General features: G+C 28.1%; 1 long non-coding RNA gene across 1 annotated transcript; it reads left to right on the top strand.

The window, feature by feature from the left end:
* Nucleotides 1-5626: 5626 nt before the first annotated feature.
* On the top strand, nt 5627-6618 carry LOC125852214 (uncharacterized). The gene is made up of 2 exons (XR_007444984.1): nt 5627-6170; nt 6387-6618. It is a non-coding gene; the product is annotated as an uncharacterized LOC125852214 (long non-coding RNA).
* The last annotated feature ends 1305 nt before the right edge of the window (nt 6619-7923 follow it).

Genomic DNA, 7923 nt, shown 5'->3' with positions numbered 1-7923 from the left:
AAATAATAAATTAATATTTTCAATTAACTTTAAATAAATCGTTTTTCGGATGATGGTTTTATATAAGTTTAAACATAAATTAATATAAAATATTGATCTCCCGATGTCAATATTATTTAATTAACATAATTGATTTTTATTTATCTTAAAATTTAATGTGATACCGACCTCATGAGGTCGGTATTGTTTTATTAAATCTAATTACTTTTAATAAAAGCTACATCCGGAGGTCGGTTTGTTTAAAATATTCCTATTAATCATAATTATTCTATTGTGCATAATACTAAATTTTTATTTTACTCCTACAATTAATTGTTTTATAAGTATAACAATTTTGTATACTTTGATAAATAAAAAGTTAGAATTCATGAAATTAAAAAAAACAATCAATAATCCATATTTAGAGTATGAAAGTATGTTGATATGAATAAGGAGATAATTGTATTTATATCTCTAGAGTAATATACAAATTCTATCAATGCGTCGTCAAATCATGAACTTAAATCTCATGTAATTATATAAAGGTGAAGAGCTAACATATTATCCATCCGAGTATGAAATGCGAGATTATACTCGTAGAAATATCATTATAAAAATTAATTAAATATTATATATATATATATATATTTATATTTAAAATTAATTGTTTAATTATTTGTACGTATAACATTCAATGTCTTATCTCGTTTTATGAAATAGACAATAGAATATCGTAACGTACTGTACAAAGCAAGTTCTATCAAGATTATTACATTCGAACTTGAATGGATGTCAAGTGTAGTGATCATATTGTAGGCAATGACATATAAAGGATAATTCACCGGAGTATGAAATACGTTGATTATATACTTCTTGAGTAGTTTAAAATATCAAGTCCTATATATTAGTGGTTCAGATATGAAATACATTATCAATAAAAGAAATACCAATGATCAATTCAAGGAGATTTATATATTAAATTTGATAAAATCCACCTCAAGAGATCTGTTTATATTAAAATAAATTAATAAATACCGACCTCAAGTAATCAGTATATTTAAATTGGTATTTTAAAAAAATAATATTGACTTTACGATGTCGGTATTTATTAAATATTTTTAAATATGGATAATTATTTTAAAAGATGTTGTTGACACCCAATTTTGACCGACCTATAACCCTTTCGGGAGTGCTATTCGATTAAATACGTATTTTTAAAACATATTTCGAGTTTAAGATTTTGGCTAAAAATTATATATTTTAGTATGCATAATGTATAAAAATTATTGTAATTAAATTATTTCATTACTATTAATTTATCATATTTAACGATTTTAAAACTCAAAATAATTACTTTACGTATTTATTTAAATGTTTTTAAAATTTAAGTGTGTTTAATTATATGAAAATATTTTAAAGTGTGTAGTATTAAATTTATTGAATAGTACTTTCTTAATCTTCCTTCAAAATATTTAAATTTTAGCCTATTCTATTCAAATTCTATTTCAATTCTAACCCTCTTAATTCAAATTCTATTTCAATTATAGCTACTTCTTCATTTCAATTCTAGCCTAATTAAATCATTGCTATTTCGATCGTAGCCAATTTGAAACCAAATCTGAGAACCTCATTATTTAATCCAAACCATTGATCTCTCGTATTCAATCTCAGCTATACATCTCTTTTAAATCAATGGCTCAGATCTCATAAGTCATCATTCCTAATTTAATATACCAAGACCGAAACCCTAATTCAATCTTCACTCTCTTCCTCTTCTCCTCTCCCGTCTTTCTTTGGCCAAAGCAGCAACAACAATGGCGAGCTCCGGCCAGCGAGCAAGCAGAAGCACCGGTGCCACCCTCTCCACTGGCGAGAACCAGAGAAGAGGTTGCTATCCTCTTCTCTCCGCCTCTCATCCTTCGTCCCCTCTCTCTTCTTCTCCCCTTTTCTGCCTTCCCGCGAAACCCAGGACGACCAGCAACTGGCGAGAGCAAGCAGCAGCGGTGGCGCAATAGCGAGCAACAACAGCGTCTCCAGTCGCCTGCTTCTCCGGCGAAGCCACCGAAGCAGCGAGCACCAGCAACTAGCAGCCACCAGTGAATTGGTAGCAACCGGCGAGGCTCGAAGTTTTTTGGAATTTTGCACAAGACGGATCTCGACAGATCCGTCCAGGTTTGATTTTGTTTAATTATTATCCGTCTTTTGATAATTAGCATAAATTCGATTATGTTTTTCTGATATCTTATCAATAAGTACTCAAAAATCGTTAATAGTTGTGAACCTTGTTTAAGCATGAATCTTGTGTGAAGCATGAACTATTTAGATTTTTTTATTCATGTGTGTTATCATAATATTTGTAGCTTGTTTAAATTAGATTTAGGTTAGTTCATGACTTTGCTACCGATTAATTTTTTTATCAACATGCTTAAATACCTTTGAATTGATTATGTTTGTTCATGATATGAACCTGATTATGTTGTGTGTTATTCAGAACTATTTTGGCTCGAATTTGATTCTGGAAATAACCAATATATTGCTTATATGATTTCAGATTCTTAACAGTTGGTATTGTTGGTATGCTAATTGATTCTCATTATTAATTTACGAAGATTGTTAGTTGGTATTTTATTAGTGAGCTAATTCCCTCTTTTCACCAATCATTGGTGTTTCCTTCCTTCTGAAAATGATCTGAGTGAGTTGGTTCACTTTACTGTGTATGTGAAATAATTTTATGTCCATCGAGGATTGACACTTAGCTTTAAATTAGGTGATAATGTGCTTGTTTAGCATAAGTACCAACACTAGTTGATCCTATTGATGACAAAATTAATTTTCTTGAAAGATCGATTTGTGTCCATCTAGTGTTGATATTAAACTTTAATTTAGGAATAATGTGTTTGTTAAGCATAAGTACCAACACTAGTTGATCCTATTGATGGCAAAATTGATTTTTTTGCAAGATCGATTTGTGTCCATCTAGTGTTGATACTTAACTTTAAATTTAGAAATATATTTGTTAAGCATAAGTACCAACACTAGTTGATCTTATTGATGACAAAATTGATTTTCTTGAAAGATTGATTTGTGTCCATCTAGTGTTGATATTAAACTTTAATTTAGGAATAATGTGTTTGTTAAGCATAAGTACCAACACTAGTAGATCCTATTGATGACATAATTGATATTCTTGCAACATCAATTTGTGTTCATCTAGTGTTGACACTTAGCTTTAAATTTAGGAATTAATTCAAAACTAGTTAGAGTTAATATTGTTTAGCTGTTGAAATAAGTTCAAATAAAGTTTAATTAACTCCTAGCTAGTTTGACTCATTATTTAAAATAATGTGGTTTAGTTGTTGTAATAAAATAAAAACTAGTTAGAGTTAAAGTTATTTAGTTATTTTTTTGATAACCAAAGTTGTTTAGATATTTAAATAAGTTCAAATAAATAATGTGATTTAGTTGGTGTATTTAGTTGTTGGAATTAAGTAAAAACTAGTTAGAGTTAAAAAATTATTTAGTTGCTTAAATAAACCACATTATTTATTTGAACTTATTTTTTTTCTTTATAAAAAAATAAGTTCAAATAAATAATGTGGTTTATTTGATGGATTTCGTTGTTGCAATTAAGTCAAAACTAGGTAGAGTTAAAAAGTTGTGAAGTCGTTTAAATAATTTCAAATAAATAAAGTGTTTTAGTTGGTGGAGTTAGTTGTTGCAATTAAGTCAAAACTAGTTAGAGTTAAAAAGTTGTTAAGTTGTTTAAATAAGTTCAAATAAATAATATGATTTAGTTGGTGGATTTAGTTTTTGGAATTAAGTCAAAGCTAGTTAGAGTTAAGAAGTTGTAAAGTTGTTTAAATAAGTTCAAATAAATAATGTGGTTTAGTTGGTGGATTTAGTTGTTGGAATTAAGTCAAAACTAGTTAGAGTTAAAAAGTTGTTAAGTTGTTTAAATAAATTCAAATAAATAATGTGGTTTAGTTGATGAATTTAGTTGTTGGAATTAAGTTAATACTAGTTCGAGTTAAAAAGTTATTTAGTTGTTTAAATAAGTTCAAATAAATAATGTTGTTTAGTAGGTAAATTTAGTTGTTGGAATTAAGTCAAAACTAGTTAGGGTTAAAGTTGTTTTAGTTGTTTAAATAAGTTTAAATAAATAATGTGGTTTAGTTGGTGGATTAGTCAAAACCTAGTTAGAGTTAAAAAGTTGTTAAGTTGTTTAAATAAGTTCAAATAAATAATGTGGTTTAGTTGTTGGAATTAAGTTAAAACTAGTTAGAGTTAAAAGTTGTTTAAATAAGTTTAAATAAATAATGTGGTTTAGTTGGTGTATTTAGTTGTTGAAATTAAGTGAAAACTAGTTAGAGTTAAAGTTGTTTAGTTGTTTAAATAAGTTCAAATAAATAATGTGGTTTAGTTGGTGGATTTAGTTGTTGGAATTAAGTCAAAACTAGTTAGAGTTAAAAAGTTGTTAAATTGTTTAAATAAGTTCAAATAAATAATGTGGTTTAGTTGTTGGATTTAGTTGTTGGAATTAAGTCAAAACTAGTTAGAGTTAAAAAATAACTTGTTAAGTTGTTTATATAAGTTCAAATAAATAATATGGTTTAGTTGGTGGATTTAGTTGTTGGAATTAAGTCAAAACTAGTGAGAGTTAAAAAGTTGTTAAGTTGTTTAAATAAATTCAAATAAATAATGTGGTTTAATTGGTGAATTTAGTTGGTGGAATTAAGTCCAAACTAGTTAGAGTTAAACAAGATGTTAAGTTGTTTAAATAGTTCAAATAAATAATGTGGCTTAGTTGGTGGATTTAGTTATTGGAATTAAGTCAAAACTAGTTAGAGATAAAGTTGTTTAGTAGTTTAAATAAGTTCAAATAAATAATGTGGTTTAGTTTGTGGATTTAGATGGTGGAATTAGTTAGTTCTAATAAAGTTTAGTTAACCCCTAGCTAGGTTTACTCATTATTTGAAATAATTTGATTAAGTGGGTGGACATAATTCAAAATTAGTTACAGTTAATGTTACTTAGATGTTACAATTAAAATTATTATTATTGTTTGTGTAGATGGAGCTTGATCGTAGTTGAATGTATAATGGAAACAATTCCTGATCGAGTGGGTATTATTCTAGAATTTGCAGAAGGTGTCACTAGTTTTATAAATCATGCAAAGACACTTGATGATTTTTTAACTTCAAGATTGACTAGATATCCGTGTGTTAATTGTGAAAATTTGAGATATCATACAATAGAGAATGTTGCTATGCATCTTATGATGAATGGATTCACACGGATAATCTGAGTTTGTTATTGCGGAGTCAGTGTTTGTAAACTAAATCTCTCTTCTGGCATATTCTATATTTGACTTCAGCAAACCTAGGAAGAATGTGAAAGTTTTAGTTTGACAATCATATGAACAATTTATTGTATGAACAACAAACCTATAATTGCGGGTAAGTATTGTACTCCCGATGTGTAGTTTGCTGTTCACATGCTGGTCAATTTCATGAGGTGCCTTAAATTAAGAAATGACCAAAATGTTTCCAGAACGTGTATTCATACGCATTACCAGGGGAAATGTTGAGAGCAGCAAAACCAATAGAACTATTAGAATTGATTCCCCCATCACTATTTACATGAATTATACCATCTTGTTCTAGGGAAATTATTTTTAGAGCCCAATCTAATTCCTTCTCTGAAATTGCGATGCGGACCGCTTCTTTTCTTCGCAAATTCGAGGAATTGTTGGACGAGCTATCTGTGATCTGCTTGCTTATTACTTGAATATGTGAATTTTCAATAGTGACTTTCTTTGTCGGAGTTATTCCATGAAAATAATTGTTAAGTTTTTGTTGAAGCAATCAATGTTAAGTTTTGTATTTCGTTCTGGAATCAATGTTATTCAAATTTTTGTTGAAGCAATCTTGAAAAAATTTATCTTTGATTTTACCTGTAATTTGAATATGCACTATCAAAGAGCAGGCATGAAACAATTGAGCTACATTAGTTGATTTAACACCTTATACCTTTTTTTATTTTCCTATTGGAAAAATTGACACACTTATGTATTCAATGAAATGTTAAGTTTTGTATTTCGTAAAGTATCAAAATAATCAATGTAATGTCTTTTCTCAGGCAAACATGATCAAGAGGACTGGAACTACTGTAGTTGCCACAAATAAAAAGAAGTGGGTATGTTTGAAAAAAACTACAAGATCTTTCTTTTCTTTCAAAAGGAGTAAAATCATGTATATAATTACTGATTTTGCATCAATTCTTTAATATGTTTGTTTTTAGAAAAATTCAATTCGTCATTTTTGATATCCCAATTTGTTCTAGTTAATGGGGATCTAATTTCTATTAGTATATAGTTATAAATTTTCTCATGCGAATTTCTTGTGCAGAACTTTTAAGGAAATTGAGGTCAAGTATCGACTTCAACATGCCCGACTTTTGGATTGATGATTTCATAAAGATTTATTGCAAATTTACTAGAGATTTTAATTTCATTTGAATTAGGAGTTAATTAGTTGATTTTATGTTGAGATTATTGCATTTAGTTAGATCTCAATTTTACTTGAGATAGAAAAGATAATTTGTTTTGACATTGTTTACTTTTACAGAAAACTTATTATATTGCTATTTTGTTTTTTGATTATAATATCAGAAAATATTTGCTTTACATAATATTTCTTGCTTGTCATGAAGAAGATAGTTTTGAATGCGTGAATTTTTTGTATGTATGTGTCTTGAGAAAAACTATATATAGAATTTTCTGGGATGTTTAAAGAAACTTGGTAGCGACATAAGAATATTAATATGACATTTAGCAAAATATAAAATAATGTCACCAATTTTATGAAATTCAATAATAGCATTTATTGACATTAACTAAAGAGTCAGAAATTTCAATGTGACATTTTATAAATGTCACAAGTGTCATGAAATTTGTTTTACCAACATTTAATCTAAATGTCATAACGTTTAAGTGACATTTCATAAATGTAGAAAAGATAAATGTCATATATCTCATACTGACATTTACTTAAATGTCATATATCTCATATTGACATTTACCTAATTATCAAAAATAAATGTCATATATTTCATGCCGACATTTACCTAAATGTCAAAACTAAATGTCATATATCTCATACCAACATTTACATTATTATTGAAAATAAATGTCATATAATATCTCATATCGACATTTGCCCAAATGTCGAAAATAAATGTCATATATCCCATCCTGACGTTTACCTATTTGTCAAAAATAAATGGCATACATCTCATACTGACGTTCACCTGAATGTAAAAAATAAATGTCATATTTCTTATCGACATTCACATAAATGTCAAAAAATAAATGTCGTAATAATCTTACCAACATTTACATAGATGTTGTGAAGTAAATGTCACAAATTCTTTTCGACATTTACCTAAATGTCACAAATTCTTCTCGATAATTACCTAAATGTCAGAAAAATCCCCGACACAAAAATTTACTGTAAAATAAATGTCGGTAAACAAATTTGTGACATTTAAACATCATAATATGACATTTAGAAAATGTCGTATATCCATTTTCATGTAGTGTCTACTTTTCAATTGGGGAATCATAGGGGCTCCATGGATGCAAAGATTCAATGGATGAATAAAGCTATCATACCTTGATATCAAATCCCACAAAAAATTGAGAATGGAGACTTGACCTTGAGTCCTAGCTTCACCTTTCTTCTTCTTCAAGTTCTAGAGAGAGAAAAATTTTGAGAAGAAGAACTTTGATTCCTTTTGAATTTTGAGAAAAATGACTTGAATGGGTGAGTTTTGGAGTTATAATTACTTATATAGGGCCCCTAGTCTTGGGTAAAATGACATAGCTTTGTTATAAAGAAATCTGGAAAAGACCCATATGCCCCTAAATTAAAAACTCACATACCA

This window comes from Solanum stenotomum, unplaced genomic scaffold, assembly GCF_019186545.1.
Source record: "Solanum stenotomum isolate F172 unplaced genomic scaffold, ASM1918654v1 scaffold32997, whole genome shotgun sequence".
NCBI lineage: Eukaryota > Viridiplantae > Streptophyta > Magnoliopsida > Solanales > Solanaceae > Solanum > Solanum stenotomum.
Note: the sequence above shows the minus strand (reverse complement) of the source record. Positions and strands in the feature narration are given on the sequence as shown.